General features: G+C 45.9%; 1 non-coding gene across 1 annotated transcript; it reads right to left on the bottom strand.

The window, feature by feature from the left end:
• Positions 295-367, bottom strand: TRNAE-CUC. Its single transcript has one exon. It is a non-coding gene; the product is annotated as a tRNA-Glu (tRNA).

Here is an 8,396-nt window from a genome sequence, read left to right as displayed (position 1 = left end):
GGAGGTGGTCCTGGAACCTAAACCCTACAGATATGGAGGGACCCGCTTTTAGTTATCCATCAGGACATTGCCATTGTGACCATGTGTGTATGTGGTTCTGTGTCATTTTCTAACATGTGCATTTGTGTAGCTACCACCTGAACGTGTCCCAGCACCGCAAAATCTCCCTTGTGTTCTCTCTTTAGAGATGAATGCTTTTCTGTCCCTCCCCAGCCAGTGTGATTTTTAAAAAATATTTCTTTTTATGTATTTATTTGGCTGCGCTGGGTCTTATTTGCAGCATGTGGGATCTAGTTCCCTGACCAGGAATTGAACCTGGGCCCCCTGCACTGAGAGTGCAGGGTTGTAACCACTGGACCACCAGGGATGTCCACCAACCAGTGTGTTTCAAAATATGTAATCCTGACCCTTACTCACTGCCCCTGGGCATCTCACCCATTAATATGTCCTTCTTGCTCTGAAAGAGCTCACAGACAGGGCTACAAGTCATGTTCATCATAAATTAGAGGGCAACATGGGAGTCCTGTGACTGAAAGAAACTCAAGGGACTGCAGCAAGAAAATAGACTGAAGGGTTCAGAAGGTGGAGAGTGCTGGAATTGACAGTTTCTGTGGAAGTTGCAATGCTGGACTGATTTTGAAGGATGGAATGTAGTTATTAGGTGCCCAGTGAGGAGAGATGCTGGAAGATCAGTTTGGGGAGGACTGGGTGCTCAGCACTGTGGAAACCCAGAGCCGGGTATTGCATGGAGAGGGGTGTTGGGAGGAGGGGCTGGAGAAGTGGGGGAGAAGACAGCGCGTGGAGGACCATCTGGCTGCTGAGTTAGTCCTGCGAGGGGCAGAGAAATCCATCACAAGATCTACAAATGGGGGCTGCTGTAGTCAGTTTTATCACTTTGATGTAGAGGGACCAGTTAGGGAATGATTGCAGTCCCAGATAAGGTAGCACCAGTCGGAGTGGTGGGAACAGACAGGGAGGGATCATTTCTGACCTCTGAAGGACATCGAGATGGGCAGAGCGGAGTATGACAGGGATGAGCAAGCACTTTTCCCAAAAGGATGTTTTCCCTTTCTCTTTGCTTTATATATATATTTATAAAACTTACTTATTTGGCTGCAGCGGGTCTAGCTGCGGCAGGTGGGATCTAGATCCCTCATGAGGGATGGAACTTGGGCCCCCTGCATCGGGAGCATGGAATTGTAGCTCCTGGACCAGCAGGGAAGTCCTGGTCTTCCTTTCTCTTCAGTCTGTGTCGGTTTCCTTGAGAGCAAATCCCTAGGATATAAGGGCAGGAAGATGAATGCTAGTAGAGTAATTCCCTGCTTATCCAGAGATCTTGTCATTTCCACGAGGGCCCCCACAGCACAGACTCGGATGGGGAAAAGGCCTCTGATGCATTCAAACAAGCTCCCACTTTCCCTTTGCAATATCCTCCAGGCCCTTCTGCTCAGAGCCTTTTCTGACAATTCAAGAGCAGTTCTCTAAAGGGTGTTTAGTTGGTTTCGTCTCCCCACTGCACAGATAACAATAACTGAAAACTACCTTTATTGGGTGTCTGCTTGGTGCCAGATTCTGTGTAGAATGCTTTGTCTGTTATCTCATTAATCCTCTCAATGATCCGCTGCGTGGCAGTTCTTTTTCACTTTACACGTGAGGATATTGAGGTTCAGCAAGGCTAACAAACCCACCACAGTCACAAGCTAGTGGATTCTGTGACATGAGGACCAAATGTCTGGGTTCCCGCTGGCCCAGCAGCCCAGGTCTGGCTGCCGTCAGTCAGCTGCCCTGGACTGAGGAAGCTACTCGTCACAGGAGGGGAGGGAAGCCTGTCAGGCAGTAGGGGCACCACCGCGAGGAAGGGAATCATGTGGGTTGATGAACCTGACGACTGTTAAATGATCTTCTTCCAGCTTCACAGGAGGAGTGTATCAGTCAGGATTCTCCAGAGAACAGAACACACAGGATGTGTATATATAAACACACATATGTGTGTTCATTCACTCAGTCACGTCCCACTCTTTGCGACCCCACAGACTGTAGCCCACCAGGCTCCTCTGTCCATGGGATTCTCCAGGCAGGACTACTGGAATGGGGTGCCATTTCCTACTCCAGGGGCTCTTCCTCACCCAGGGATTGAACCCAGGTCTCTTGTGTTTCCTGCATTGGCAGGCAGATTCTTTACCACTGAGCCTCCTGGGAAGCCCAGTAAATACACATATAGGGAACTATAAAAAGTTTGGTTAGACCAGTTGTTATATATATGTGTGTGTATATATGTATATTTGGGATAAGGCGTATGCAGTAATGGAAGAGGGCAAGTTCCAAGATCTGTAGGGTGAGTTGGTAAGCTGGAGACCCAAGAGAATCAATGGGTGTCATTCCAGTCCAAAGGCTGGCAGACTCAAACCCCAAGAAGAGATGTTTCAGTTCTATTCCATAGGCAGGAAAAAAGCCAATGTCTCAGTTTGAATTGCAGTTTGGCAGGAGGAATTCCCTCTTAGTTGGGGGAGGATTCACCTTTTTGATCTGTTCTGGCCTTCTACTGATTGGTTGAGGCCCACCTACATTAGGTAGGGCAATCTGCTTTACTCAATCACTCATTTAAATGTTAATTTCATCTAAGACACAGGATAGTGAATGTATGGAGAAGGGTAATGGTAACCCACTCCAGTATTCTTGCCTGGAGAATTCAGTCGACAGAGGAGCCTGGTGAGCTATAGTCCATGGAGTTGCAAAGAGTCAGACATGACTGAGTAACTCACACACACACACACACACACACACAGTGAATATAGACAGAATATTATAATCATTGAACTTGCTGAGAGACTAGACCTTAATTATTCCAGCTATTAATAAGAAATAATGATGTAATGTGACTGAGGTTCTAATTATGGCTATGATGATAATCATATCACAATATAGAAATGAATCAAATTAACACATTGCACACCTTAAACTTACACAACCTTGTATGTCAAATATAGTCCAGTTTAAAAAAATGTTAATCTCATCCAGAAACACCCTCACAGAAACACGCAGAGTAGTGTTTGACCAAGTAACTGGGTACCCTATGGCCCAGTCAAATTGCCACATAAAATGAACCATCAGAAGGAGGAAGACAGATTAATAACGGAGACACAAAACTTAAAGAATATGATGGGGAGAGACTATGTAGTGTAGGGTTAATGACTTTATATGCCCCCCAACTCCTGATAACAGTGTCTTGAAATTACAGCCATGCATTGATCAATGATGAAAATAAGAGGAACACAACTTGTTGAGAAGAGGTTAGCTCTGTTTTCAATGTTCTGAGTTTGGAGTGAATCGAGTGAGCAGGTCTGTCTCTAGGGGCTCCAGGGTCTCCCTACTTGCAGGCGGAGGAGGATCCATTTCTTCATTGTCCAAAGGAACCTTTGCACACTCTTTTGAGACCAGCCTCCTGATGGAGTTCTCTGAGCTGAGCTTCTTCTGAATCAACCATCTAGATGATATGCATTCGTTTCTTCATTTCTTTCCATAGTATTTTTGATCTTGCTCTCAACAATGGAAAAATAGACAATTGAGACACAATGGGCATCTCCTAGTTTGCTAGGAGTGATGGAGAAAGAAGATACCGATGTAGGGACTTTCCTGGTGGTCCAGTGGCTAAGACTTGTACTCCCTATGCAGGGAACCCAGGTTCGATCCCTGGTTGGGAAACTGGATCCCACATGGTGGAACTGAGAGTTTGCATGCCACAATGAAGATCAAAGATTCTGCATACCACAGATAAGACCTGGCACAGCTAAATAAATATAATAAAAAGAAGATACTGATGTAATGCGATAGATGCTGTGATGGCACATTAGCATTGCTGGGTGTGCCAGGATGTAGGGGACTCCCGACTCAGCAAGGAGTCCAGGGGAGGAAGTCCAGCTCCAGCGATGCTTTAAGGAGGACCAGCAGCTAGCAAGTTGGCTGGAATGGAACGGGTGTGTTTGATACCGAGAATAACGTATATAATATCATACAAGGCAAGGTTGCACAATATCGGCACACATTTAGGGAACTAAAGTTTGACTAGAAAAGTGGTTCCCACCACTGGTAGCACTTCAGAATCTCCTGGAAGGGTTAAAAAATACTAATGCCTGGGTCTTACCCCTAGAGATTTGGTTGCAGTTGGCCTAGGGTGGGGACCAGCTGTTCGTTTTTTTTTTTTTTAAGTGCAGCTAGGACTGAGAACTGATAAAGGACAGAAATGGTATGGACCTAACAGAAGCAGAAGATATTAAGAAGAACTATACAAAAAAGATCTTCACGACCAAGATAATCATGATGGTGTGATCACTCACCTAGAACCAGACATCCTGGAATGTGAAGTCAGATGGGCCTTAGAAAGCATCACTATGAAAAAAGCTAGTGGAGGTGATGGAATTCCAGTGGAGCTATTTCAAATCCTGAAAGATGATGCTGTGAAAGTGCTGCACTCAATATGCCAGCAAATTTGGAAAACTCAGCAGGGGCCACAGGACTGGAAAAGGTCAGTTTTCATTCCAATCCCAAAGAAAGGCAATGCCAAAGAATGCTCAAACTACTGCACAATTGCATTCATCTCACATGCTAGTAAAGTAATGCTCAAAATTCTCCAAGCCAGGCTTCAGCAATATGTGAACCGTGAACTCCCTGATGTTCAAGCTGGTTTTAGAAAAGGCAGAGGAACCAGAGATCAAATTGCCAACATCTGCTGGATCATGGAAAAAGCAAGAGTTCCAGAAAAACATCTATTTCTGCTTTATTGACTATGCCAAAGCCTTTGACTGTGTGGCTCACAATAAACTGTGGAAAATCCTGAAAGAGATGGGCATACCAGACCACCTGACCTGCCTCTTGAGAAATCTGTATGCAGGTCAGGAAACAACAGTTACAACTGGACATGGAACAACAGGCTGGTTCCAGATAGGAAAAGGAGTACGTCACGGCTGTATGTTGTCACCCTGCTTATTTAACTTATATGCAGAGTACATCATGAGAAATGCTGGGTTGGAAGAAGCACAAGCTGGAATCAAGATTGCCGGGAGGAATATCAATAACCTCAGATATGCAGATGACACCACCCTTATGGCAGAAAGTGAAGAGGAGCTAAAAAGCCTCTTGATGAAAGTGAAAGAGGAGAGTGAAAAAGTTGGCTTAAAGCTCAACATTCAAAAAACGAAGATCATGGCATCTGGTCCCATCACTTCATGGCAAATAGATGGGGAAACAGTAGAAACAGTGTCAGACTTTATTTTGGGGGGCTCCAAAATCACTGCAGATGGTGACTGCAGCCATGAAATCAAAAGATGCTTACTCCTTGGAAGAAAAGTTATGACCAACCTAGACAGCATATTGAAAAGCAGAGACATTACTTTGCCAACAAAGGTCTGTCTAGTCAAGGCTGTGGTTTTTCCAGTGGTCATGTATGGATGTGAGAGTTGGACTGTGAAGAAGGCTGAGCACCGAAGAATTGATGCTTTTGAACTGTGGTGTTGGAGAAGACTCTTGAGAGTCCCTCAGACTGCAAGGAGATCCAGCCAGTCCGTTCTGAAGGAGATCAGCCCTGGGATGACTTTGGAAGGAATGATGCTGAAGCTGAAAGTCCAGTACTTTGGCCCCCTCATGTGAAGAGTTGACTCCTTGGAAAAGACTCTGATGCTGGGAGGGATTGGGGGCAGGAGGAGAAGGGGACGACCTAGGATGAGATGGCTGGATGGCATCACTGATTCAATGGACGTGAGTCTGGGTGAACTCCGGGAGTTGGTGATGGACAGGGAGGCCTGGTGTGCTGTGGTTCATGGGGTCGCAAAGAGCTGGACACGACTGGGAGACTGAGCTGAACTGAACTGAGGCCTGAGAACCAGGAAAGCAAGCGATGCTTTTGTTGTTGTTGTTGTTGTTTTGTCCTGTCTGATTCTTTTGTGACCCTGTGGACTGTAGCCCGTCAGGCTCCTCTGTCCATGGGATTTTCCAGGTAAGAATACTGGCGTGTGTTGCCATTTCCTTTTCCAGGGGATCCTCCCAATCCAGGGATGGAACCCACATCTAATGCATTGGCAGGTGGCTCTTTACCACTGAGCCACCTGGGAAGTCCAAAAGATGCTTTAAGAGAACTTAAACCTGAAGGGAGCCAGTGGGGGAATCTCTGCTGGGATGTGGTCAAGAATCTGAGCTCGCTTTGGGGAAACTGGAAAGACTTGTGCTGAGCTCAGCAGAGAAATAAAGATCCACCAATCATCAACTAGGGCCTTGTCTGCCTTCATAACCTTTTTTTTTTTTTGAGCTGCTGTTTCTTATTTTCCATTTAAAAATAAAAGTCAAGTGGGAAATAACAAAGCATACAGTAAAATAAAAATAAGCTGAAAGATGACTCAGTAAAAAGAAGTGATAAAATAATAAAGTGATAAAAAGTAGCCTGATACAGTAAAAACCAAAAAACAAAAAACAAAAACCCAAAACTCGACCAAACAGAATCACCACCCAGGGCCAGACAATAAAAGCAATAGCTAAGGTGTACTGATCCAAGTGGTGAGCATGACAGTGAAGGAGGATTATTCCCATTTTACAGAGGAGAAAAATGACACTTGGGGAGATTAAGTATCATGGTTCCAGGGGATGGGGCAGGGTAATGACTCCATGTTATAGATGAGGAAATGGAGGTTAACTGGACAAGAATAAATAGCCAGTCAGGGGCAGGCCAAGACACTGAGCTCAGGTTTTTCTAGCTCAAGTCCAGAGAAGTTTCCCTTGGACAAAGGCCCAAGCCTTGGTGGTATATTGGCATCATCAGGGAAGCTTTTAAGAAACACTGATGCCAAAGAGACATTTCTCCAAAGAAGACATACAGATGGTCAACAGGCATATGAAAAAATGTTCCCACATCTCTAATCATTAGAGAAATGCAAATCAAAACCACGATCACACCTGTCAGGATGGTTATCATACAAAAAGCGAAAGATAAATTTTGGCAAACATATGGAGAAATTGGAGCCCTTGTGTATTGTTGGTAGGACTGCAAAATGGTGAAGCTGCTGTGGAAAACAGTATCCTCAAAACACTAAAGATAGAACTACCGTATGGTCCGGCCACGCCGCTTCTGGATATTTATCCAAAAGAATTGAAATCAGGATCTCAAAGAGAGTTAGCACTCCTATGCTCATTGCAGCGTTATTCACAAGTGCCATGGTGCGGAAACAAGCAAAATGTCCATCAGATGAACAGATATTTAAAGTGCGGTATATACATCCAGTGGTATAACTATTCAGCCTTAAAAAGGAAGGCAGTCCTGTAGCATGTGACCACGTGGATGAGCCTTGAGGACATTGTGCTCAGTGAAACAAGCTGGTCACAGAAAGACCAATACTGTATGACCCCACGTATAGGAGGCATCTAAAAGAGTCAAGTTCATAGAATCAAAGAGTGGAACTGTGGTGGCCAGGGGCCGGGAGAGAAGGGAACGGGGAGTCACTAATCTATGCTTTAGTTAAATGAGATGAAGAAATTCTGAAGTTCTGTGCAACGCTGTGCCTACCATCAACAACACTGTACTAGACATTTAAAATGTGGGGGAGGGTAGACCTCATGTTAAGGGCTTCTACCACAATAAAATTAGAAAATACACAAGGAGATCCTGATGCAACCACAGGTCAGCCCCTTGATTCTGATCTGGTCTGTCTGCGGCTGGGGGGGAGGCACACAGGACGGACAGGAGCAGCTTGGCGTGGTTTTGGCTGTGCTCTGCTTTTAGGAGTAACTGATTCTGTGTCTCGTGCACCTTCAGAGATATTTCCTGTCTTGCTCTTCCCTCCTCGAGAATTAAGGAAACAGAGAGGTTAAGTCCCTTTTACTGGGACACCCAGCTAGTAGGCACGGGCGCCTGTATTCATTCTCAGACCAGCCTGACTGCCAAGTCCATGCCCTTGAGGCTTTGAAGCAGGGGCCCCTGTGGGGCGTGGATGCGGTTGTCACATGCCCTTCCGTTTCATTTCTCTGTCCCGCAAGCTTTAGGGTCGGCAGCATCACCTTTGTCCTGGGCTTGTCCACTGTCATCACGCAGATGGAGAAGGGGGCGGAGAAGAACAGGAGAAGAATGAAAGAGTGGAATGGTGAGGTCAGCTGCCTGGGAGACCGTGGGCACCCGCCAGCATCAGCATTGCTGGGTAACCCCCAGGAGGGCCTGTTGGGAGGAGAGGAGCCATCCTTCAAAGCGTCATGTGTAGGGGCAGAAGTGGGCAAGAGAGGGTGAGCTTTGATACTCTGAACAGGTCTCCGGGCCCTGAAACTGAGGGGTTCGAGGTGGGAGTGCTATCAAAGCCCAGTGGGTGAAGATGGTTCTAGAAGATGAGCTCACAGAACTGAGGAGTTCCAGAAGGCCCCGCGTC

This window comes from Capra hircus, chromosome 19 (genome assembly GCF_001704415.2).
Source record: "Capra hircus breed San Clemente chromosome 19, ASM170441v1, whole genome shotgun sequence".
In the NCBI taxonomy this organism is placed as follows: domain Eukaryota; kingdom Metazoa; phylum Chordata; class Mammalia; order Artiodactyla; family Bovidae; genus Capra; species Capra hircus.
Note: the sequence above shows the minus strand (reverse complement) of the source record. Positions and strands in the feature narration are given on the sequence as shown.